The 25,029-nt window shown below is 48.3% G+C and overlaps 1 long non-coding RNA gene across 1 annotated transcript in view; it reads left to right on the top strand.

Annotated features, from left to right (window-relative positions):
• The window catches only part of LOC138792726 (uncharacterized), a 32,706-nt gene extending 10,928 nt beyond the window's left edge, over positions 1–21,778 (top strand). Inside the window, exons 2-3 of the long non-coding RNA XR_011363178.1 lie at positions 10,048–10,138; positions 21,733–21,778. This is a non-coding gene — a long non-coding RNA (uncharacterized lncRNA). The remainder of the gene's footprint in view (positions 1–10,047; positions 10,139–21,732) is intronic.
• The last annotated feature ends 3,251 nt before the right edge of the window (positions 21,779–25,029 follow it).

Genomic DNA, 25,029 nt, shown 5'->3' with positions numbered 1-25,029 from the left:
AGTCAACGGGTCAACAGGCCTCATTTACTAACAATGTGTCAATTTTAACCCCTTAACGACGGCGGGCGTACATGTACGCCCCCGTCGCCTTGGCCTGAATGCATCAGGGCGTACATGTACTATGAAGCGAGCTCAGAAGCTGAGCTCACGTCATAACGAGTAAGGACTGCCTGCTATCAGCATCCAGGCTCTCACCCTCAATGGCGGGCTGCCGCAATCGCGCGGCAGACCGCCATTAACCCCTTAAACGCCACGACCTCCGCATCTCCTGTCATTTACCGATTGGGACCCCCGCAGTGTGTCTGACTGCCGAAGGTATACTGCTTACCTCTGTGCAGTCTGATCTTCTGATAGAGTATATGCTATGTAAACACGCATATCGCTGTGTTCAGACTGACCTACAGAATAAATATATCTTGTCAGTTTTACTGTAAAGTGCATGACTTAAATTCACCACATAAATGATATTTTGGGGGTTCCGTCATTCGTTTTATGGTGGATTGAAAGGCGCCATTACAAAGTACACCTGTTCCTGAAAAAACAAGCCCTCTTATGTCCCTGTAGATGGAAAAATAAAAAAGAGTTATAGATAGCTCTTTATAATGTATGTTTGTATATGATGTATGGGACTAGCCCCCTTCCCCGTGTTCCCCCCCACCCCAGAAGTGTGGTGCATTATACTCACCGCACTTGTGTCGACCCCCGGCGGCCATCTTAGGACAATGAAGGACATCTCCGGGAGACCGGCCAGACCATTCCAGCAGTCCCCCATGCTGACCCCCCTCTGTCACGTCATCAGCTGCTCAGCCGCAATTGGCTGAGCAGTTAGGCTGAGGCTGAGCAGCTGATGATGCAGCAGAAGGGGGCCGGCATGAGGGATGGCTGAAGCGGTTCGTCCAGCCTCCCGAAGATGTCGTCATTGTCCCAAGATGGCAGCCGGGGGTCGACAAGAGTGCGGCGAGTATAATGCACCACTCTTCCGGGGTGGGGGGGAACACGGGGAAGAGGGCCATTCACATGCATAACATACATTACAAAGTTGTCTAACTTTGTAATGTGTGTTATTTTGTGAATAAATGTTTAGCGCCGCACTACCCCTTTAAGGCCATTTTGGGCTCCGTCCTTAAGGGGTTAAAGGATAATTCCAGCCACAAACACATTTTTTATACTCACCATCACTCCTGGGTCCATCTCTGTTTGAATCTCCTGCCAATTGCAGGTCCCGGGAGCTCCCATCGGCGTCTTAATTTCTTTGGCACTTCCTTCTTTTGCGGCTGGTGACTGACAGGTTGTGGTGTTACAGGTAGAGAATACAGCGGTGTGTGGGTGTTACAGGTAGAGAATACAGTGTCCTGTGTGGTGTTACAGGTAGAGAATACAGCATACTGTGTGGTGTTACAGGTAGAGAATACAGCGTGCTGTGTGGTGTTACAGGTAGAGAATACAGTGTGGTGTGTGGTGTTACAGGTAGAGAATACAGCACGCTGTATGGTGTTACAGGTAGAGAATACAGCAAGCTGTATGGTGTTACAGGTAGAGAATACAGCATGCTGTGTCGTGTTACAGGTAGAGAATACAGTGTGATGTGTGGTGTTAGACGTAGAGAATACAGTGTGCTGTGTGGTGGAACAGGTAGATAATACAGCGTGCTGTGTGGTGGAACAGGTAGAGAATACAGAGTGCTCTGTGGTGCCACAGGTAGAGAACACAGCGTGCTGTGTGGTGTTCCAGGTAGAGAATATAGTGCGGTTTGGTGTAACAGGAAGAAAATACAGCGTGCTGTGTGTTGTTACAGGTAGAGAATACAGTGTGGTGTTACAGGTAGAGAACACAGCGTGCTGTGTGGTGTTACAGGTAGAGAATACAGCATGCTGTGTGGTGTAACAGGGAGAAAATACAGCGTGCTGTGTAGTGTTACAGGTAGAGAATACAGCGTGCTGTGTGGTGTTACAGGTAGAGAATACAGTGTGCTGTGTGGTGGAACAGGTAGAGAACACAGCGTGCTGTGTGGTGTTACAGGTAGAGAATACAGTGTGCTGTGTGGTGTTACAGGTAGAGAGTACAGTGTCCTGTGTGGTGTTACAGGTAGAGATCACAGCGTGCTGTGTGGTGTTTCAGGTAAAGAACACAACGTGCTGTGTGGTGTTACAGGTAGAGAATACAGCATGCTGTGTGGTGTTACAGGTAGAGAATACAGCACGCTGTATGGTGTTCCAGGTAGAGAATACAGCATGCTGTGTTGTGTTAGAGATAGAGAATACAGTGTGATGTGTGGTGTTAGAGGTAGAGAATACAGTGTGATGTGTGGTGTTACAGGTAGAGAATACAGTGTGCTGTGTGGTGTTAGAGGTAGAGAATACAGTGTGCTGTGTGGTGGAACAGGTAGAGAATACAGCATGCTGTGTGGTGTTACAGGTAGAGAATACAGTGTGCTGTGTGGTGTTACAGGTAGAGAATACAGCGTACTGTGTGGTGTTACAGGTAGAGAATACAGCGTGCTGTGTGGTGTTAGAGGTAGAGAATACAGAGTGCTCTGTGGTGCCACAGGTAGAGAACACAACCCGCTGTGTGGTGTTCCAGGTGGAGAATATAGTGCGCTGTTTGGTGTAACAGGAAGAAAATACAGCGTGCTGTTTGGTGTTACAGGTAGAGAATACAGTGTGGTGTTACATGTAGAGAACACAGCGTGCTGTGTGGTGTAACAGGTAGAGAATACAGTGTGCTGTGTGGTGTTACAGGTAGAGAATACAGCGTGCTGTGTGGTGTTACAGGTAGAGAATACAGCACGCTGTATGGTGTTAAAGGTAGACAATACAGTGTGCTGTGTGGTGTCACAGGTAGAGAATACAGCATGCTGTGTGGTGTTACAGGGAGAGAATACAGCGTGCTGTGTGTTGTTACAGGTAGAGAATACAACACGCTGTATGATGTTAAAGGTAGAGAATACAGTGTGCTGTGTGGTGTTACAGGTAGAGAATACAGCGTGCTGTGTGGTGTTACAGGTAGAGAATACAGTGTGCTGTGTGGTGTTACAGGAAGAGAATACAGTGTCCTATGTAGTGTTACAGGTATAGAACATAGTGTGCAGTGTGGAGTTACAGGTAGAGAATACAGGGTGCTGTGTGGTGTTACAGGTAGAGAATACATTCTGCTGTGTGGTGTTACAGGTAGAGAATACAGCGTGCTGTGTGGTGTTACAGGTAAAGAATACAGCACGCTGTGTCGTGTTACAGGTAGAGAATATAGCGTGCTGTGTCGTGTTACAGGTAGGGAATACAGCATGCTGTGTGGTGTTACAGGTAGAGAATACAGTGTGCTGTGTGGTGTAACAGGTAGAGAATACAGCATGCTGTGTGGTGTTACAAGTAGAGAATACTGTGTCTGTATGGTGTTACAGGTAGAGAATACAGCGTGCTGTGTGGTGTTACAGGTAGAGAATACAGCGTGCTGTGTGGTGTTACAGGTAGTAAATACAGTGTGCTGTGTGGTGTTACAGGTAGAGAATACAGCATACTGTGTGGTGTTACAGGTAGAGAATACAGCGCGCTGTATGGTGTTACAGGTAGAGAATACAGCGCGCTCTGTTGTGTTACAGGTAAAGAATACAGTATACAGTGTGGTTTTACAGGTAGAGAATACAGTGTGCTGTGTGGTGCTACAGGTAGAGAATACAGCGAGCTGTGTGGTGTTACAGGTAGAGAATACAGCGAAGCTGTGTGGTGTTACAGGTAGAGAATACAGCGAGCTGTGTGGTGTTACAGGTAGAGAATACAGCGTGCTGTGTGGTGTTACAGGTAGAGAATACAGCGTGTTGTGTGGTGTTACAGGCAGGGCCGTTTCTGTGGCATCTGCCGCCTGAGGCAAACCTCAGACGGCCGCCCCACACTAGCAACCCCCCCACCCACACACACACTAGCAACCTAAGTGTTCTGTTACAGGTAGAGAATGCAGTGTGCTGTGTGGTGTTACAGGTAGAGAATACAGCGTGCTGTGTGGTGTTACAGGTAGAGAATACAGTGTGCTGTTACAAGTAGAGAACACAGCGTGCTTTGTGGTGTTTCAGGTAGAGAACACAGCGTGCTGTGTGGTGTTACAGGTAGAGAATATAGTGTGCTGTGTGGTGTTACAGGTAGAGAATACAGCATACTGTGTGGTGTTACAGGTAGAGAATACAGCGCTCTGTATGGTGTTACAGGTAGAGAATACAGCACGCTCTGTCGTGTTACAGGTAAAGAATACAGTATACAGTGTGGTGTTACAGGTAGAGAATACAGTGTGCTGTGTGGTGCTACAGGTAGAGAATACAGCGAGCTGTGTGGTGTTACAGGTAAAGAATACAGCGAGCTGTGTGGTGTTATAGGTAGAGAATACAGTGTGGTGTTACAGGTAGAGAATACAGCGTGCTGTGTGGTGTTACAGGTAGAGAATACAGTGTGCTGTGTGGTGTTACAGGTAGAGAATACAGCGTGCTGTGTGGTGTTACAGGTAGAGAATACAGGGTGCTGTGTGGTGTTACAGGTAGAGAATACAGTGTGCTGTGTGGTGTTACAGGTAGAGAATACAGCGTGCTGTGTGGTGTTACAGGTAGAGAATACAGCGTGCTGTGTGGTGTTACAGGTGGAGAATACAGCGTGCTGTGTGGTGTTACAGGTAGAGAATACAGCGTGCTGTGTGGTGTTACAGGTAGAGAATACAGTGTGCTGTGTGGTGTTACAGGTAGAGAATACAGCGTGCTGTGTGGTGTTACAGGTAGAGAATACAGCGTGCTGTGTGGTGTTACAGGTAGAGAATACAGTGTGCTGTGTGGTGTTACAGGTAGAGAATACAGCATGCTGTGTGGTGTTACAGGCAGAGAATACAGTGTGCTGTGTGGTGCTACAGGTAGAGAATACAGCGTGCTGTGTGGTGTTACAGGTAGAGAATACAGTGTGCTGTGTGGTGTTACAGGTAGAGAATGCAGTGTGCTGTGTGGTGTTACAGGTGGAGAATACAGCGTGCTGTGTGGTGTTACAGGTGGAGAATACAGCGTGCTGTGTGGTGTTACAGGTAGAGAATACAGCGTGCTGTGTGGTGTTACAGGTAGAGAATACAGTGCACTGTGTGGATGGGACCACAATGAAACAATACAGTACTGCAATTAAATAATTTAGTAATACAATAAAACTGCAATGTGTGGACACAGCCTAAGTGTTCTGTTACAGGTAGAGAATGCAGTGTGCTGTGTGGTGTTACAGGTAGAGAATACAGCGTGCTGTGTGGTGTTACAGGTAGAGAATACAGTATGCTGTTACAAGTAGAGAACACAGCGTGCTTTGTGGTGTTTCAGGTAGAGAACACAGCGTGCTGTGTGGTGTTACAGGTAGAGAATATAGTGTGCTGTGTGGTGTTACAGGTAGAGAATACAGCATACTGTGTGGTGTTACAGGTAGAGAATACAGCGCGCTGTATGGTGTTACAGGTAGAGAATACAGCACGCTCTGTCGTGTTACAGGTAAAGAATACAGTATACAGTGTGGTGTTACAGGTAGAGAATACAGTGTGCTGTGTGCTGCTACAGGTAGAGAATACAGCGAGCTGTGTGGTGTTACAGGTAGAGAATACAGCGAGCTGTGTGGTGTTATAGGTAGAGAATACAGTGTGGTGTTACAGGTAGAGAATACAGCGTGCTGTGTGGTGTTACAGGTAGAGAATACAGTGTGGTGTTACAGGTAGAGAATACAGCGTGCTGTGTGGTGTTACAGGTAGAGAATACAGCGTGCTGTGTGGTGTTACAGGTAGAGAATACAGTGTGCTGTGTGGTGTTACAGGTAGAGAATACAGCGTGCTGTGTGGTGTTACAGGTAGAGAATACAGCGTGCTGTGTGGTGTTACAGGTAGAGAATACAGTGCGCTGTGTGGATGGGACCACAATGAAATGATACAGTACTGCAATTGAATCATTTAGTAATACAACAGCTTTGGCCGGGGAATGGGCATAGTGAAGGTCTCTAATGAACAGCTAAGGGAAAGCAATGCATTCTGGAACCTGTAGTACTGTGAACAACTGCTTAACCAGGAAGTACAAAAACAAAATACAGAACTAAGCCCCCCAAAACAAATGGATTTTTGGTAGTTTCAGAACTGGGTCAGTCAGGTCAGTAATGCTATTTGCTTCTGCAGTTGTTGTTTTTTTTCTTTTACCTCTGGCTGAAGTTCCCCTTTAAAGGGTTGTCTACCGAAAATGCCTGCTCAGCTATGTACCTGCATGTAATCATTTTCATCAGTAGAGGGAGCCAAATAATTCATTATCTTCACAGAATACTTGCTGTATTAAACCAGCAAGTCTGTAGATTCAGAGGTGTAACTTGAAGCTCCTGGGTCCAAATGCTAAATCTTTTCCAGAACCACCACCTATCCAGTGCGATTTATAATACGGGCCACTTCTTATGGGACAAAGGTTACATATTCTTTTTCATATTCAGCTACTTATTTGTGCTGAAAAGAATAGTGATCAATTCTACAGCATTTTCAGCACACTCTCTCTACTTTTTTCTGATCTGATAGGCTGGGTTCACACTACGTATATTTCAATCAGTATTGTGGTCCTCATATTGCAACCAAAACCAGGAGTGGATTAAAAACACAGAAAGGCTGTGTCCACACAATGGTGAAATTGAGTGGATGGCCGCCATATAACGGTAAATAACTGCTATTATTTCAATATAACAGCCGTTGTTTTAAAATAACTGCAAATATTTGCCATTAAATGGCGGCCATCCACTCAATTACAACATTATGTGAACATAGCCTTTCTGTGTTTTCAATCCACTCCTGGTTTTGGTTGCAATATGAGGACCACAATATTGACTGAAATATACGTAGTGTGAACCCAGCCATATATGTGTGACTATTTTCTGCATATGAAAATGTCCTGAAAAGGTTCTGGGCACTCCACAGCGTTTTCTCTTTCTCCAAGCTGTGCAAGCGTCACTTGTGTGCTGTGGGAGATAGCGACCTCTTTTGCTGCCTGCTGTCACAAGAGTGATTGACAGAAAAGGGACCCAATGAGAGCACAGCTCTATTTAACTGTAAGCACTCATTATGAGTGCTTACAGTTAAAGGGTTTTTTAGACGAAACAATAAAAAATAAAAATAAATAAATAATAAATAAACAATCTACAGAAGGAAGCGAGCATTGACCTCCTTGTTCCCCACTTGCTGTCTGTGCTATTACACGCACAGACATAGAGTGTAGGAGAAGGGGGCATGGGGAGCTGCGGGAGGGGTTGCCCGGATGATCTTTAGATTATGCGGGTGGCCTATAGAAGTGAGTGTCAGTCTGCTGCCGCCACTCCTTTTACACAGAATTCTAGAACATGCCAGAAGACAACGATCAGTTCACATAGTGCATGTTGGCCTTTCAGCATGAGCTATTACACGAAATGAATATTCTCCAGAAAGGCTGGTAATCGGTCAAGCACGGCCAATAATCGTTTTGTGTAATAGGAGCCTTAACACAAGAGTAATACCTCCAAAATGTGCTGATGTCGGCCCTGCCATTGGGTTACAATTTAGGGAACAGCCAGTAGGTTCACAGCTGAATAATCTAAAGAATGTGATATTAAAGAGAAAGGGCATGTTACCTCTACTATGGTGCTCCAGTACGCCATTTGTATGTAAAATTTGAGGCTTCTTTTTAAACAACAGCAGTTTAGTGCTATGTGTTACCCTCTCCTTGCTGTGCTGTTGCTGTTTCTTTCCTTTCTGCTCATATAGCACCTTGCAAAGCCAGTGCTTCAGTACTGTAAATCATCCCCCCCAGCACAGTGCCAGCCAGTCCACCGCACATTCACCAGCAGTCTGTCATGGCATACTAGTAAGGAGTGGCGCTGTGCTGCGTTTGGCCAGAGAAGAAAGGTTACCACTCCTGAAATTGAGCAAATGAGAATAAGCCGTGCACCATTGAGGGGCTCAGTAACAGCAGTAGGAGCACTAAAACCACTTTATTATCACTTTGAAGCATCAATCTAACAAAGTTATGCAGGTTTTACAAATGCACTTGAAAGGGTTGTCTAGCCAGGACCCCTTTTTGCGGAATGGCCGGGAGGGGGTAAGTGAGTTTTCGCGGTCCCTGGTGTGCAGCCGCTTCTGGGATCTGGAACATGACGTGGCAGGCCTGCTCAGCCACTCAGTGGCAGAGACGGGACACCACTACAGCCGCCGAATGGCTTAGCGGCCTTGCCGCGTTACGTCCCACAACCCAGTAGCGGCCACACATCAGGGAACAGAGCAATGGTGGACCGGCACGAGGTGAGAATGTTATAACAGGGAAGTGTTTTTAAGCAAAAGCATGTGGTAGGTAAATCCACAATAACAGTGTACTGTAAACCTGCCTGGAATAAACATATATCTATCCTAGGATAATAAGAAAGGGCAAACTAGATTGACCAAGTGGTCTTTTTTTTGCCGACAATCTTCTATGTTTCTGTGTTAAGTCCTGGAGAATCCCTTTAATGCCAGATTTACACAGTGAATTCTTTAAATGTTTCCTTGCTGGAAAAAAAATCATTCACAAATTGCAGCAAAGACCACAGGAGCAGTTGTAGTTTTTTGGTGTCATTTTTCTGACTATTGAGGACTGTAAGTAGAGAACAATTCTAACCCCAAAGATGCCCCTCCTAAGGCATGCTGGTTGAACTATATTTTTATACTATCAGCAAACAAAAAAGGCTGCTGTTTCGGTTGTCATTCTGTACGACATCACTTGTTAAAGGGGAACTATCAGTAGTTTAGCTGAGAGCCCCCTATAGCGCCGGGAACGGTCCTGCACTGTTAGTCTGTTAGCACTGTGGTTCAAATATGGTTATTGGGAGGGCGCCACAAAATAATATTAAATGGAGTGCTGTAGTACACAAAAATCGAAATGTGGTGAGAAAAAGAAAGAAAAGAAGATACTACAATTAGCACTCCTCAACTTTATCAGTACGTAATTTTATTTAAGCACAGAAAAAATTATAAAAACACTTAAAAACATACAACCATATAGCACAAGGTAAATAGATTGTGCTATGCTCACTGTCCTTGGCAGTAACCACCAACTGCCTATATCCCTGTTGTGGGTAAAAGGAATACACTGGTATACTAGAACTATAAGTGCAGGTAAGTAAACAATACAAATTTAATAATGCATTACATACTGCTACCCAATTCTACATGCAGTTGTTCCTGGTGCAAGAAAAAGAAACAATATACATATATATATATATATATATATATATATATATATATATATATATATGTATATGCATAATATACAACCTGCACCATGGAACATGTACGTCCGGACAGAGAGGGAGAACCAGCCCAACGCGTTGTGTCGCGCAATGAGACTTTGTCAGTCACCTGATTCTTACAAGGTTGTTTGTGCCACAGATAAATACCTCAATAATAAAGCCAAGGATAGAGTTCATAGCAAAAGCCCACCCTGGGTCACAGGTCAGAAATTGACAATTTGTTGCTTTTTTAATCTGTGATTAACCAAGAATGACAAGTCCTTCTATAAACAGTTGTCCGAAATCTTCTGGGTGTTACCAGCTTAATGCATAGTCCTGTCTCTATCGCTCTCTAGAAAAAGAAAGCTATTGCCTAAAATACATGGATTAATTCATGCATAGCTAGTAACATACTGAATGGGTTTATCTTGCAGTTCTCAGCTTTTTCTAACACCCTAAAGGCTCTAACTACTGTTCCTCTGACAAAGTAGTACAGTGCAAGTAGGACAATCCCCCATAATCCTCTGCATAGAAAAAAGTCTATGTGCAGCTGAAGAATAGAGAGGGGGGCGTGATAAGGATAATAAAGCTGAAATGTTTGTATCATTACCCTCTCTCCCTCTTCATTGGGTCAAGGACAGAAGAACAGTGGGTGCTTTGTGTTTCCCTTTGGAGCTGAGGCAGCCAAGCACATGATAAGTAGTAGTCAGACAGTGACAATACTAGAATGGCATGTTAGATAGGCCAGTTCTGACACAGACACCACTCTTTTTAATGAATGTATTCTCACAAGCAGGGCCACCAAGACTGTATGAAGGGTTAGAAGATAAAATTCATGAGAAAAGCAAAATGCAATTACATGGCTAATGTGGGAAGAACTGGTAAAGGTCAGTGTTGACACAAATGTGAACTTTTTCTTTAATCATGTTTTTTCTTATTTTACCCTGGTCTCTTATGGTATAGACATATTAGGGTGTATTTACCAATCACAGTTTTGTGCAAATTGCACCAAACCCTGATACAACTACAACATGATAATAGTCCCTTATAACTCAAGAACATCTTAGGCTTCTACATAATGATAATGCAGTGCTCAAAGATTTATGTGGGGACAAACCGTATCTTAGGATAAAATCATGGCATGCCACATTATACACAATTATGGAGCTTAAAGTGTCACTGTCGTTATTTTTTTTTTACAGAAATCAATAGTCCAGGCGATTTTAAGAAACTTTGTAATTGGGTTTATTAGGCAAATATGCCATTATCTGCATGTAAAAATTCTTTTCCCAGGTCACTCCTCCTCTCCTTTCTGTCATCCACTCCTCAGAATCAGGAAATCACGACTGTTTTTTCATGAGTCGGATCTGTCTGGTCTATGAAGAGGGAAGGGGGGAGGGGGAAGGAGCGAGATTAGCAGGCAGCTGAGAGCCGAACCAAGGATTGCTCAGCGGGGGACCTATTCAGAGCCCTAATTAGCGGTCAGAGAGGTCCTTGGTGACTGTCAGAGGAGAGAGCCAGTGATGTGAATGTAAATTAACTCTTTGTTGTCCTATTTTGCTACTTTTACTTTCTCTCTCCATAGGCAAACAATGAAGACAGGGGCAGAGCTTCAAACTGCTTTTTCATGATAAAAATTCATTTTTCGGCTAATAAACCCAATTACAAAGTTAAATAAAAACGACAATGACACTTTAAAGGGGAGATTAGCTCTATCATAGTACAGAGACAGAGGGGGAGATTTTATCAAAGGGTGTAAAATTTAGACTGGTGCAAACTGCCCACTGCAACCAATCACAGCTCAGCTTCCAGCTCTGGTCAAAGGAAAGAGGAGCTTTTATTGGTTGCTGTGGCTAGTTTGCACAAGTCTAAATTTTATACCCTTTGATAAATCTCCCCCTTAGTCTCTATATGTGTTAGTGAATTTTGGGCCTAACATTTTTCCAAACCATCAATTCATTATTGCTCCAGTTGTCCCTTGGGCCTTATTTACACGTCCTGTGAAATTTTATAGCCCATTGCTTTCAATTGAGCTAGTCACACGTTCTGTTTTTTTTCCACGTATCTGCAATCCTTTCCGTAAAGAAATAGGTCATGTCATAACTCAAAGCGTGATCATGGCACAGATCCCGCATAGAAATCAAACGGATGAGATGTCAGAGGTGTGATGTTAACTTTGTTATAATTAGAATTGTACAATTTTAACTGATCCGTGTAAAATGCGGACTCGGATGCAATCACGGAGGTAGATAGCAGACTTCACCTAGGGACCTTGAAAATCACTGAACATCTAAATGAGGCCTTGCTCTTCGCACATTGGGATGTTTTGCTTGTATGAGAACTTTAGATCTTTAATAATAACAACAAAAATTTCTGCTGCTGTATTGATAAAACCATGTCAGTTTATGCGCCACAATGGTTGTCCAAGAGTAGCAGCATTTTTTATTTATTTATTTTTGCTTATATTGTGCAGCCCTGGATAATATATGCATTGTGTTTACCTATGTGTTATTTCTGGGTTGTCTGCTAATCTGATTCCTTTGTTCCATTATGCTTCTGACAGATGGGGTGGGGTCTTATGTCATTTCACAAACTCTACATTCTGCAGTCAGATATCTTTTGCGCATTCTCGACATATACGATTGTTAGGCTGCATTCACACGTGCCATAGAATTGTCCGTGGTCGCGAATCCGCGACCACGGACCATTTTAAGGACCATTGAAGTGAATGTAGCCATTCACATGATTCGTGCCGCGATCTGCACTGTGAAAAAATAGGACATGTCCTTGTGCGGATTGTGGCACGGATCACCCACCCGGCAGCAGAGATGACAGGAGAGCATGAAGTGCTCTCCTGTCATCACATCTACTCTCCTGTCATCTCTGCTGCCAGGGAAGGGGGGGAGGTCCATGCTAGGGTATCTGTGCCCGATCCTCCTCTAGATCGCGGAATGGATTGTGTGAATGAGCCCTTGAGCTTGGCTGAACATTCATATGTTCCCTTTGGGAAGGGGGTAAGCTTCTGCCAGACTGCTCAGACAGTGGCTTCTCCCATAAGGGTTGGGCCATGCTGCCAGTGAAGACATGGAAGGCCAACATATACCTTAGAGAGTCAGGCAAACCTGGTGACAACAACTTTGTCCAACTAAGTAAAGGGTGTAAGGGCACCTTTACACACAGGAGAGACTGACATCCTGCCTAAACTGGAGAGCAATCCATGTAGCCATACTAGAGATTACTTGACACAGCTGTCCATAAGAAAGGGTTGAAATGTATAAATGCAACTGAGTGCTCTTTTAAGAAATTAAACTAGGTGTAGGGAATGTCCTAAGATAAAAAAATAATAATAATAAATCAATACGACCACTGCCACCAGTGACCTGCCTGTGACTGGCTGCAATGGTCACATAGAGGTAGGATACATCACATATCCAAAAAAAAAGTGAGTGACGGGCACCATCAAAGCGTCAGCATTGGAGCGGCAGGTGATTTAAAACATTCAGTAATGTTTGTTTGTTTTTTGTTGTTTTTTTTTTATATTATTAAATTTTTTTGATTCATTTCGTACACTTGCACTTATGGACAAGCCTTCTAATTTCTTGTAATTGTTGAGTATGTTTATACAAGAGATTCAGAACAGTGAACTCAGCTCGTGCTTGGAAACCTATTAAAAATAAATGTGTTGCAGGATAATAATAGCAAGTCTAGTGATTCACTTCAATCTATCTAATGTACCTTTTGTTTAGAGAATGGAGAAGCCATAAAAACAATTGCATAGCTCTGATAACTACAGGTTCTCCTGCGTCATCTCTTGTAAAACCTTCCCAACAACAATTACATTCAATAATCCCTGTTGTTATCTTACTGAATGGATTATTGATGTGTCTAGTGCAATGTATATGTCTGTTCCCTCCCTGCACTTTTTATAGTAAACATGGTGATAAGACAAGTTGCCACAAAGGAGGTTTACTTTTTGTAGAATGTCCTATATACTGCAGTCCAACCAAGCTTTGCACTAATGTGCCTCCCAATACATCATTGTGTAAAGGTCCTTTTACATGCAGCAATTTGTCAGCCACAGGTGGCTGCAAACAGGCACTGGTTGTCAAGATCGGCACTAGCTTGCAGTGCCTTTACATGGCACAAGAAATAAAGTGGACAGGCTGCACAAACTATTCTTGTAGCGTTCGTGCAACCCTGAAAACTGGCAGCACAGATATGTATATATTTGTGCTGTCAGTTTCCAGTTCACAAGCAGTTTATACTTACCAGCCACGCTGCTTGTGATCCGGCATCCAGCTCTCCAGACCTCCAACTGCAGGCTGTATCTTCAGGCCCCGCCTCCTTGAGCTGTCAATCATTCTGGAGAAGGCGATGACCTGGAGATAAAGCCGCGGCTGAGGATAGAAGAACAGGAATGCTGGATCTCAAGCAGCCGTGCTGTTAGTTTCTTTTTATCGTTATCGTTAGATTTGTGGCCAATATTGATACATTTTAAAGGGAATGTGTCGCAAATTAAAAAATTTTTTTGAAAGTCTTAAAACTGAATTTGTTGATTTTTTTGTTAATTTATGTGTTTTTCATTTTTTTTTTACATGTAAGGAAATATGAAAAATTAACGATCTAATTTTTCATATTTCCCAGTGATGGCCACCAGGGGGAGCTCCACCAGTACACTGCTGGTAAAAGCAGCCTGAAAGCCGAATGCTGAAAAAAAGAGGCTGTCCCTGCTCAACTGCTCTGACATCATCACCTCCCTCCTCTTTTCACAGGAGAACAAAGAGGGGAAAGGTGATACTATGTGTACTGCTGGGCAGCACCATTTTGTTGTTGTCTGCACAGCAGTGCAGATAGAAGGAGCATGCCCCTAGCCTTTCATAATGCACCTCAGCTGCTGCAGAACCGTATACAGCTCGCCCACACTCACCTCCCTCACTTCTCACTGCCCATCCCCCGCATGCACATAGGTAGAGGAGGTGTGTGTGCGTATATGTGTGTGTATATATATATATATATATATATATATATATATATATATATATAAATAATATGTATGTACAGGCTAATGCTCTGGTGTCAGTAGTGTCACACATTACACACGTAGAGAGAGAGTGTGTGTGTGTGTGTGTGTGTGTGTGTGTGTGTATATACACACACACACAGTGGTGCCTTGGATTACGAGCATAATTTGTTCCGGGACCGTGCTTGTAATCCAAATCCACTCTTAAACCAAAGCAAATTTTCCCATAAAAAAATCATAGATATGCAGACAATTGGTTCCACACCCCAAATATAATGATTTATTATTCTGAATAACGTGTAAGACTAATGAAACAAACATTCAGAAACAGCAGAATCTGTGATATTGTAAATTACTGTACAGTAATGGAGAGGATGGGAAACACAAGGGCTGAGAGAGACTGCAGGGAGCATGAAGGAATGAGCAGGACAGATGTGGGCACATACATGCAGCACTCTCTGTCCGGGGAGAGAGGGGTTACAGCTATGGAGAGATTACCTCCACAGTCCTGTCCCCTGATGTAAGCCCCAGCCTGAAGAGGATCTGTTATGATTTGGAAGGTGAGGGAGACTCTCTGGGTCAGAGTACAGGGCTGTAGACCCCGCTATGCAGACCATGCCCCTCCCCCTCCCACCCAGTACAGGGAGCTCTTACACCAAAGCAATGCTCTTACACCAAGTCACAATTTTGAAAAACTGAGCTCTTAAACCAAAACGCTCTTAATCCAAGGTATCACACACACATACATACTGGAGAGTACAGGCTATTGTTCTCTGGTATCAGCAGTGCCACACATTACACAGGTAGAGGAGGTATATATAGATACAGAAGAGAACAGGCTATTGTTCTCTGGTGTCCGCAGTGTCACACATTACAAAGGTAGAGGTGGTAAATATATATACACATACACCTCCTCTACCTGTGTGATGTGTGACACTGCAGACACCAGTGATACGAGCGAGCAATATCCTGTACTAATATATATAGACAAACACACACTTACGTACAGGCTATTGCTCTCTGATGTCCGCAGTGTCAGACATTACACAGGTAGGGCTGCGGGAGAAGCCGGCGGTAGGAGGAGCCGCTGGGGTGACAGGGGGGAGAGAGAGGCTGGGGTGACGGGGAGAAGCTGATGTGGCAGGGGGGAGAGAGGCGCTGGAGTGACAGGGGCGGAGAGGCGCTGAATTGACAGGGGCGTAGAGGCGCTGGGGTGACAGGGGCAAAGAGGCGCTGGGGTGACAGGGGCGGAGAGGCGCTGGGGTGACGGGGGGGAGAGAGGCGCTGGGGTGATGGGGGGGAGAGAGGCTCTGGGGTGATGGGGGGGAGAGAGGCGCTGGGGTGATACGGGGGGAGAGATGCGCTGGGGTGATACGGGGGGAGAGATGCGCTGGGGTGATGGAGAGGGGAGAGAGGTGCTGGGGTGACAGGGGCGGAGAGGCGCTGGGGTGACGGGGGGGGCGGAGAGGCGCTGGGGTGACGGGGGGCGGAGAGGCGCTGGGGTGACGGGGGGGGAGAGAGGCGCTGGGGTGACGGGGGGGGGGAGAGAGGCGCTGGGGTGACGGGGGGGGAGAGAGGCGCTGGGGTGACGGGGGGGGAGAGAGGCGCTGGGGTGACGGGGGGGAGAGATGCGCTGGGGTGACGGGGGGGAGAGAGGCGCTGGGGTGACGGGGGGGAGAGAGGCGCTGGGGTGACGGGGGGGAGAGAGGCGCTGGGGTGATGGGGGGAGAGAGGCGCTGGGGTGATGGGGGGGAGAGAGGCGCTGGGGTGATGGGGGGGAGAGAGGCGCTGGGGTGATGGGGGGGAGAGAGGCGCTGGGGTGATGGGGGGGGAGAGAGGCGCTGGGGTGATGGGGGGGGAGAGAGGCGCTGGGGTGATGGGGGGGGAGAGAGGCGCTGGGGTGATGGGGGGGAGAGAGGCGCTGGGGGTGATGGGGGGGGAGAGAGGCGCTGGGGTGATGGGGGGGGAGAGAGGCGCTGGGGTGATGGGGGGGAGAGAGGCGCTGGGGTGATGGGGGGGGAGAGAGGCGCTGGGGTGATGGGGGGGGAGAGAGGCGCTGGGGTGATGGGGGGGAGAGAGGCGCTGGGGTGAGGGGGGGGAGAGAGGCGCTGGGGTGATGGGGGGGAGAGAGGCGCTGGGGTGATGGGGGGGAGAGAGGCGCTGGGGTGATGGGGGGGAGAGAGGCGCTGGGGTGATGGGGGGGAGAGAGGCCAGGGGGTGATGGGGGGGAGAGAGGCGCTGGGGTGATGGGGGGGAGAGAGGCGCTGGGGTGATGGGGGGGAGAGAGGCGCTGGGGTGATGGGGGGGAGAGAGGCGCTGGGGTGATGGGGGGGAGAGAGGCGCTGGGGTGATGGGGGGGAGAGAGGCGCTGGGGTGATGGGGGGGAGAGAGGCGCTGGGGTGATGGGGGGGAGAGAGGCGCTGGGGTGATGGGGGGGGAGAGAGGCGCTGGGGTGATGGGGGGGAGAGAGGCGCTGGGGTGATGGGGGGGAGAGAGGCGCTGGGGTGATGGGGGGGGAGAGAGGCGCTGGGGTGATGGGGGGGGGAGAGAGGCTCTGGGGTGATGGGGGGGAGAGAGGCGCTGGGGTGATGGGGGGGGAGAGAGGCGCTGGGGTGATGGGGGGGGAGAGAGGCGCTGGGGTGATGGGGGGGGAGAGAGGCGCTGGGGTGATGGGGGGGAGAGAGGCGCTGGGGTGATGGGGGGGGAGAGAGGCGCTGGGGTGATGGGGGGGAGAGAGGCTCTGGGGTGATGGGGGGGAGAGAGGCGCTGGGGTGATGGGGGGGGGAGAGAGGCGCTGGGGTGATGGGGGGGGAGAGAGGCGCTGGGGTGATGGGGGGGGAGAGAGGCGCTGGGGTGATGGGGGGGAGAGAGGCGCTGGGGTGATGGGGGGGAGAGAGGCGCTGGGGTGAGGGGGGGAGAGAGGCCTCTGGGGTGATGGGGGGGGAGAGAGGCTCTGGGGTGATGGGGGGGGAGAGAGGCGCTGGGGTGATGGGGGGGGGAGAGAGGCGCTGGGGTGATGGGGGGGGAGAGAGGCGCTGGGGTGATGGGGGGGGAGAGAGGCGCTGGGGTGATGGCGGGCACGGGGAGAAGACGCGGTAAGGGCAGGCTGGTCCCCCGCAGTACAGTTACGGGGCCGGAATGAGCTTCAGGCACGGACAGGCTGTAATACACCGTCCCGGAAGCTCACAGCTGCAGCCTCTCGGTTACCGGACTTCTCTCCTGCTCTGCAGCGCCGCAATGTCACATGGCCGCCGAGCAGGAGAGAAGTCCGGTAACCGAGAGGCTGCAGCTGTGAGCTTCCGGGACGGTGTATTACAGCCTGTCCGTGCCCGAAGCTCATTCCGGCCCCGTAACTGTACTGGGGGGACCGTACTGGCTGGCTGCTGGCAAGTTCAGTGCGGGCGGGCGTGCGGGCGGGCGGGCGTGCGGGCGGGCGGACGCGGGGGGGCGGGGGGAGAGAGCTGCACAGAGTTCTCCTGCCCACTCACTGTGCGGTCTCTCTCCCCCCGTTCTAGTTCCTCTCCTGGACGTCAAAAAAATGGCCACCCCGCCCCAGGTAAGCTGTGTACTGCGCATGTCTATGCACATGCGCAGTACACAGTGACGGAGCCTCCAGTTTGAGTGAACCAGACGGACTCCGTCGGTTCACTCCAATGTTATGGAGGTGCCGTATAGTGTCTGTGTGTGTGTCGTGAAATGACGTCACACACAGACACTATTAAAATGGCAGCCCCCTGTGCATACATTAGTTTAAATAAAAGACACTCAAGCCCAATGTAAAAAAAAAAAAAAAAAATACAACACATCTATTTTTTCTTATTACTTTTCATTAAAAAATTTTCAAAAATGTGACACTGTCCCTTTAAACTAATGTATGCACAGGGGGCTGCCATTTTAATAGTGTCTGTGTGTGACGTCATTTCACGACACACACACAGACACTATACGGCACCTCCATAACATTGGAGTGAACCGACGGAGTCCGTCTGGTTCACTCAAACTGGAGGCTCCGTCACTGTGTACTGCGCATGTGCATAGACATGCGCAGTACACAGCTTACCTGGGGCGGGGTGGCCATTTTTTTGACGTCCAGGAGAGGAACTAGAACGGGGGGAGAGAGACCGCACAGTGAGTGGGCAGGAGAACTCTGTGCAGCTCTCTCCCCCCGCCCCCCCGCGTCCGCCCGCCCGCACGCCCGCCCGCACTGAACTTGCCAGCAGCCAGCCAGTACGGTCCCCCCAGTACAGTTACGGGGCCGGAATGAGCTTCAGGCACGGACAGGCTGTAATACACCGTCCCGGAAGCTCACAGCTGCAGCCTCTCGGTTACCGGACTTCTCTCCTGCTCGGCGGCCATGTGACATTGCGGCGCTGCAGAGCAGGAGAGAAGTCCGGTAACCGAGAGGCTGCAGCTGTGAGCTTCCGGGACGGTGTATTACAGCCTGTCCGTGCCTGAAGCTCATTCCGGCCCCGTAACTGTACTGCGGGGGACCAGCCTGCCCTTACCGCGTCTTCTCCCCGTGCCCGCCATCACCCCAGCGCCTCTCTCCCCCCCCATCACCCCAGCGCCTCTCTCCCCCCCCCCATCACCCCAGCGCCTCTCTCCCCCCCCCCATCACCCCAGCGCCTCTCTCCCCCCCATCACCCCAGAGCCTCTCTCCCCCCCATCACCCCAGCGCCTCTCTCCCCCCCCCATCACCCCAGCGCCTCTCTCCCCCCCATCACCCCAGCGCCTCTCTCCCCCCCCATCACCCCAGCGCCTCTCTCCCCCCCCATCACCCCAGCGCCTCTCTCCCCCCCCCACCACCCCAGCGCCTCTCTCCCCCCCATCACCCCAGAGCCTCTCTCCCCCCCATCACCCCAGCGCCTCTCTCCCCCCCCATCACCCCAGCGCCTCTCTCCCCCCCATCACCCCAGCGCCTCTCTCCCCCCCCATCACCCCAGCGCCTCTCTCCCCCCCCATCACCCCCGCGCCTCTCTCCCCCCCCATCACCCCAGCGCCTCTCTCCCCCCCATCACCCCAGAGCCTCTCTCCCCCCCCATCACCCCAGCGCCTCTCTCCCCCCCATCACCCCAGCGCCTCTCTCCCCCCCATCACCCCAGCGCCTCTCTCCCCCCCATCACCCCAGCGCCTCTCTCCCCCCCATCACCCCAGCGCCTCTCTCCCCCCCCATCACCCCAGCGCCTCTCTCCCCCCCATCACCCCAGCGCCTCTCTCCCCCCCATCACCCCAGCGCCTCTCTCCCCCCCATCACCCCAGCGCCTCTCCGCCCCTGTCACCCCAGCACCTCTCTCCCCTCTCCATCACCCCAGCGCATCTCTCCCCCCGTATCACCCCAGCGCATCTCTCCCCCCGTATCACCCCAGCGCCTCTCTCCCCCCCATCACCCCAGAGCCTCTCTCCCCCCCATCACCCCAGCGCCTCTCCGCCCCCCGTCACCCCAGCGCCTCTCCGCCCCTGTCACCCCAGCGCCTCTTTGCCCCTGTCACCCCAGCGCCTCTACGCCCCTGTCAATTCAGCGCCTCTCCGCCCCTGTCACTCCAGCGCCTCTCTCCCCCCTGCCACATCAGCTTCTCCCCGTCACCCCAGCCTCTCTCTCCCCCCTGTCACCCCAGCGGCTCCTCCTACCGCCGGCTTCTCCCGCAGCCCTACCTGTGTAATGTCTGACACTGCGGACATCAGAGAGCAATAGCCTGTACGTAAGTGTGTGTTTGTCTATATATATTAGTACAGGATATTGCTCGCTCGTATCACTGGTGTCTGCAGTGTCACACATCACACAGGTAGAGGAGGTGTATGTGTATATATATTTACCACCTCTACCTTTGTAATGTGTGACACTGCGGACACCAGAGAACAATAGCCTGTTCTCTTCTGTATCTATATATACCTCCTCTACCTGTGTAATGTGTGGCACTGCTGATACCAGAGAACAATAGCCTGTACTCTCCAGTATGTATGTGTGTGTGATACCTTGGATTAAGAGCGTTTTGGTTTAAGAGCTCAGTTTTTCAAAATTGTGACTTGGTGTAAGAGCATTGCTTTGGTGTAAGAGCTCCCTGTACTGGGTGGGAGGGGGAGGGGCATGGTCTGCATAGCGGGGTCTACAGCCCTGTACTCTGACCCAGAGAGTCTCCCTCACCTTCCAAATCATAACAGATCCTCTTCAGGCTGGGGCTTACATCAGGGGACAGGACTGTGGAGGTAATCTCTCCATAGCTGTAACCCCTCTCTCCCCGGACAGAGAGTGCTGCATGTATGTGCCCACATCTGTCCTGCTCATTCCTTCATGCTCCCTGCAGTCTCTCTCAGCCCTTGTGTTTCCCATCCTCTCCATTACTGTACAGTAATTTACAATATCACAGATTCTGCTGTTTCTGAATGTTTGTTTCATTAGTCTTACACGTTATTCAGAATAATAAATCATTATATTTGGGGTGTGGAACCAATTGTCTGCATATCTATGATTTTTTTATGGGAAAATTTGCTTTGGTTTAAGAGTGGATTTGGATTACAAGCACGGTCCCGGAACAAATTATGCTCGTAATCCAAGGCACCACTGTGTGTGTGTGTATATACACACACACACACACACACACACACACACTCTCTCTCTACGTGTGTAATGTGTGACACTACTGACACCAGAGCATTAGCCTGTACATACATATTATTTATATATATATATATATATATATATATATATATATATATATATATATATATATATACACACATATACGCACACACACCTCCTCTACCTATGTGCATGCGGGGGATGGGCAGTGAGAAGTGAGGGAGGTGAGTGTGGGCGAGCTGTATACGGTTCTGCAGCAGCTGAGGTGCATTATGAAAGGCTAGGGGCATGCTCCTTCTATCTGCACTGCTGTGCAGACAACAACAAAATGGTGCTGCCCAGCAGTACACATAGTATCACCTTTCCCCTCTTTGTTCTCCTGTGAAAAGAGGAGGGAGGTGATGATGTCAGAGCAGTTGAGCAGGGACAGCCTCTTTTTTTCAGCATTCGGCTTTCAGGCTGCTTTTACCAGCAGTGTACTGGTGGAGCTCCCCCTGGTGGCCATCACTGGGAAATATGAAAAATTAGATCGTTAATTTTTCATATTTCCTTACATGTAAAAAAAAAATGAAAAACACATAAATTAACAAAAAAATCAACAAATTCAGTTTTAAGACTTTCAAAAAAATTTTTTAATTTGCGACACATTCCCTTTAAATAAAAGACACTCAAGCCCAATGTAAAAAAAAAAAAAAAAAATACAACACATCTATTTTTTCTTATTACTTTTCATTAAAAAATTTTCAAAAATGTGACACTGTCCCTTTAAAGCATAGTCAAGATTTTTTGGCCCCTGTAGAAGGTCCATAAGGCACTTTTCATATCATGTTTTTGTCAATCCAGCAAATCTTCAGAGCATCGTTTTTTTTATTTGCTTTTTACAGAAGTGGACACTATATTAAACACATCAAGCAGGATCATGGGAAGAGGTAGGAGAAAGTTTTTGTATTGAAATTAAAAATAAAAAATAAAAAAATAAATATATATATATATATATATATATATATATATATATATATATATATATATCTTCTTTTGTTCATACGGTCATAAGCTGCTGCCCCCCCCCCCCATACAACAGTCTTAATTAAAGCCCTGCCCTCAATTAAGTACAAGTACGCCGGTCTTAAATGAAGCCCTGCACTTCCTGAGCAGGTGTGGATTTCCGCCATGAAATCATTCATAATTCATAGTAAATCAGGCACCATGGTAAATCAGGCACCTCCTCCCTGCCTTGCCGCACCCCTCTGCAAGCGGAAGATACAGCTGGCGTGTGCCAGGAAGAAGGGGTGAATCTGCGCCTTCTCTCTGGTGTACGCCAGGGTTGCAAGCTTTGTAGATGTCCCCCATGGCACTTAGAGTCCAACGATACCTAGGTCTCCACTCCTGCTGGCTCGTGCTCAGGCAGACTCAGTGGAAAGCCAAAGGCCATATTCGGCCGATAATGATAATTGTTTCATGTACTAGAAGACAATGATCACCCGATCACCCGACTTTCACCAGCTCTTCCTCGCTCGCAGTTGGCGCCTGTAATTTTGCCAGCAGGAGGACCCTTCAGACTTATTTACTGTGCGGGCTCCTGCTGCAGTTATCTTTCTAGAGTGGAGCCTGGAGCTGTAATGCTAACCTTGCCACAGCTATGATTAGTAAAGACAATAGCCCAGATTTACTAAAACTGTCAACTGAGACAAAAGCTGCAATTGTTACCCATAGTAACCAATCACAACTCACCATTTTTTACTTAAATTTATCGGATATAATGAAACCTGAACTGCTATAAGTTTTCTGATTTATTTTTAAAGAGATATTCCCCTAAGGTTAAATACTTGTGGAATCATCCCTCCTTCTAGAGCAGTGCTTCCCAACCTTTTCCACCTCGGGGCACCCCTTGGAAAAATTTTTTTCCTCGGAGCACCCCTACTAAATAATGTTCTACAAAATAAGAAAACTGTCATACAGTGACTCACAGGTGACGTCTTCTTTGATCTGAGGCTTCACTTTCCCTTTTCCTCTTCATCCGGCCCAGAACTCCATGATGATTTCTTCCACTACTTTTCATCTTTTCAGAACCTGCGAGACAAAAAATTTAGGCTCCGCACATTTTCTTCCGTTCCTTTCTCCCTCCTGTATGCTCCCAAAGTAACTGCGCTGTTTGGTGTTATGTGCAGTAAAGCGAGTAGGAATGTGGGATGCCACCTGTATGTTGGATCCCCTGCTGTGCCCCCATGAGCTAATAATGTCCCCAGAGGTGCCCCCATGAGCTAATAATGCCCCCTGCTGTGCCCCCATGAGCTAATAATGCCCCCAGAGGTGCCCCCATATACTAATAATGTCCCCAGAGGTACCCCCATGAGATAAATGCCCCCAGAGGTGCCCCCATGAGCTAATAATGCCCCAGAGGTGTCCCTTATACTAATAATGCCCCCAGAGGTGCCCTAATATGCTAATAATGCCCCCAGAGGTGCCCCCCATGAACTAATAATGCCCCCAGAGGTGCCCCCATGAAGTAATAATGCCCCCAGAGGTGCCCCCCATGAACTAATAATGCCCCCAGAGGTTCCCCCATGAAGTAATAATGCCCCCAGAGGTGCCCCCATGAAGTAATAATGCCCCCAGAGGTGCCCCCATATACTAATAATGCCCCCAGAGGTGCCTCCATAAACTAATAATGCCCCATGCTCTGCCCCGAAAAAACCAAACATCCTACTCACCTAATCCGCGCTGTGGCTGCAGGCAGAAGCTTTCCTCCTCCTCTTCTGGCTCCATCTTGCGAGCCGCGGGGACGGGACGTCCGGCAGGCGTGATGATGTCACATCATCACGCCTGCCGGAGAGGTCACGTCCCGGCCTCCCATAGGCTGCTGGTATGAAATGCCGGCAGCCTATGGGAAGCAATGTAGGAGCAGGATGCTGGCACTTCCTGCTCCTACATTATGCTCACTTTAATGTTCCGCCCGCTCACAGTGTGGGCGGAACATCAAAGTGTTCTGTGCATCCCGAGAAGCTGCGCGGCCGCAGCTTCTCGGGATGCTTAAAGTGACAGTGCACATTTCCCACCGGGATCCCGCTGCACCCCTGGCGGGTTCTCCCGGCGCCCCGTTGTGCCGCGGCGCCCTGGTTGGAAAACGCTGTTCTAGAGACTAACAATTCATTCCATACATGTCATTACTTTTTCAGTCTCCTTCCCCAATTTCTGAGGCTTCTGCATTTGCTGAAGACACAAAAGACTGTGTGAACTGCTCTCTACCCCTCCCTTCCGAGAAGTCTTTTGTACACAGTGTCCCTGGAGGGCTGTTTTTACATTATATGATGCACAATCCCCAGCTTTGTTCCAGTACTGCCAAACAGCGCTATCCCTATACAGAGCAGGAGGTTTGTTCCTCTGTATAATATTTATTCCGCAGTGTATATTAGAATAAACAGTATTTGAGGAACAAATTCCCTCCTTTGTATAGAGATACCGCTGTTAGGCAGTGCTAGAACAGAACAGGGTATGGAAGCCACTTACTGCTGCCACTAAATGGAAATGCATATGTATAAAAAAATTATATATTTTTTTAATATTAAAGAGTAATATAACTTTACCAGCGCTATGTATTGGCAAAAAAATTACCCTCACTCTCTGGAGATTGGAGACAGGAACATTTGAGGAGTTCATAAGGGGGCATATAAAGTTTACCCCCTCAAATGTCTCCACAGCGATTGGCTACAAATAAAAACCCTGTGTAGTCTGATGCTGCAGTTAGACTTATTTCCATCTGTCCATAACGTCTTACTTATGTGCATTTGGTAGGTTGGTGGGAAGTATGGGACTGATGGATCACAATATGACTGTGAGATTAGACTGCCATGGAGACATATTTGTATAAGAGAGGCAGACACAAAATACTATTTGCCGAGTTGTGCTTTGGAATTAATATTAGTAGTTCTTTTCTCTGAGCGAGCACTGTGTTCTTCAACAGGATAAGTCCCATGTTAGTATTAGAAACTGCTGAAAAATGATACCACTAGACAGTGCTATGTATTTCATCCATGCACATGGTAGCGGCACCTCTCTAAAAGTTGGTAAAACTTTTCTGCTTTGTGATTCTGTATACTTCCAGCAGTGTGACGGAAGTAGATGTGTTTGATGTGTGACTATATATAGGGATAGCCGTCATGCATTACCTTTCCTTACCAAAC

The sequence above is a fragment of the Dendropsophus ebraccatus genome, chromosome 5 (genome assembly GCF_027789765.1).
Source record: "Dendropsophus ebraccatus isolate aDenEbr1 chromosome 5, aDenEbr1.pat, whole genome shotgun sequence".
Lineage (NCBI taxonomy): Eukaryota > Metazoa > Chordata > Amphibia > Anura > Hylidae > Dendropsophus > Dendropsophus ebraccatus.
This window is presented reverse-complemented; position numbering and strand designations above follow the sequence as displayed.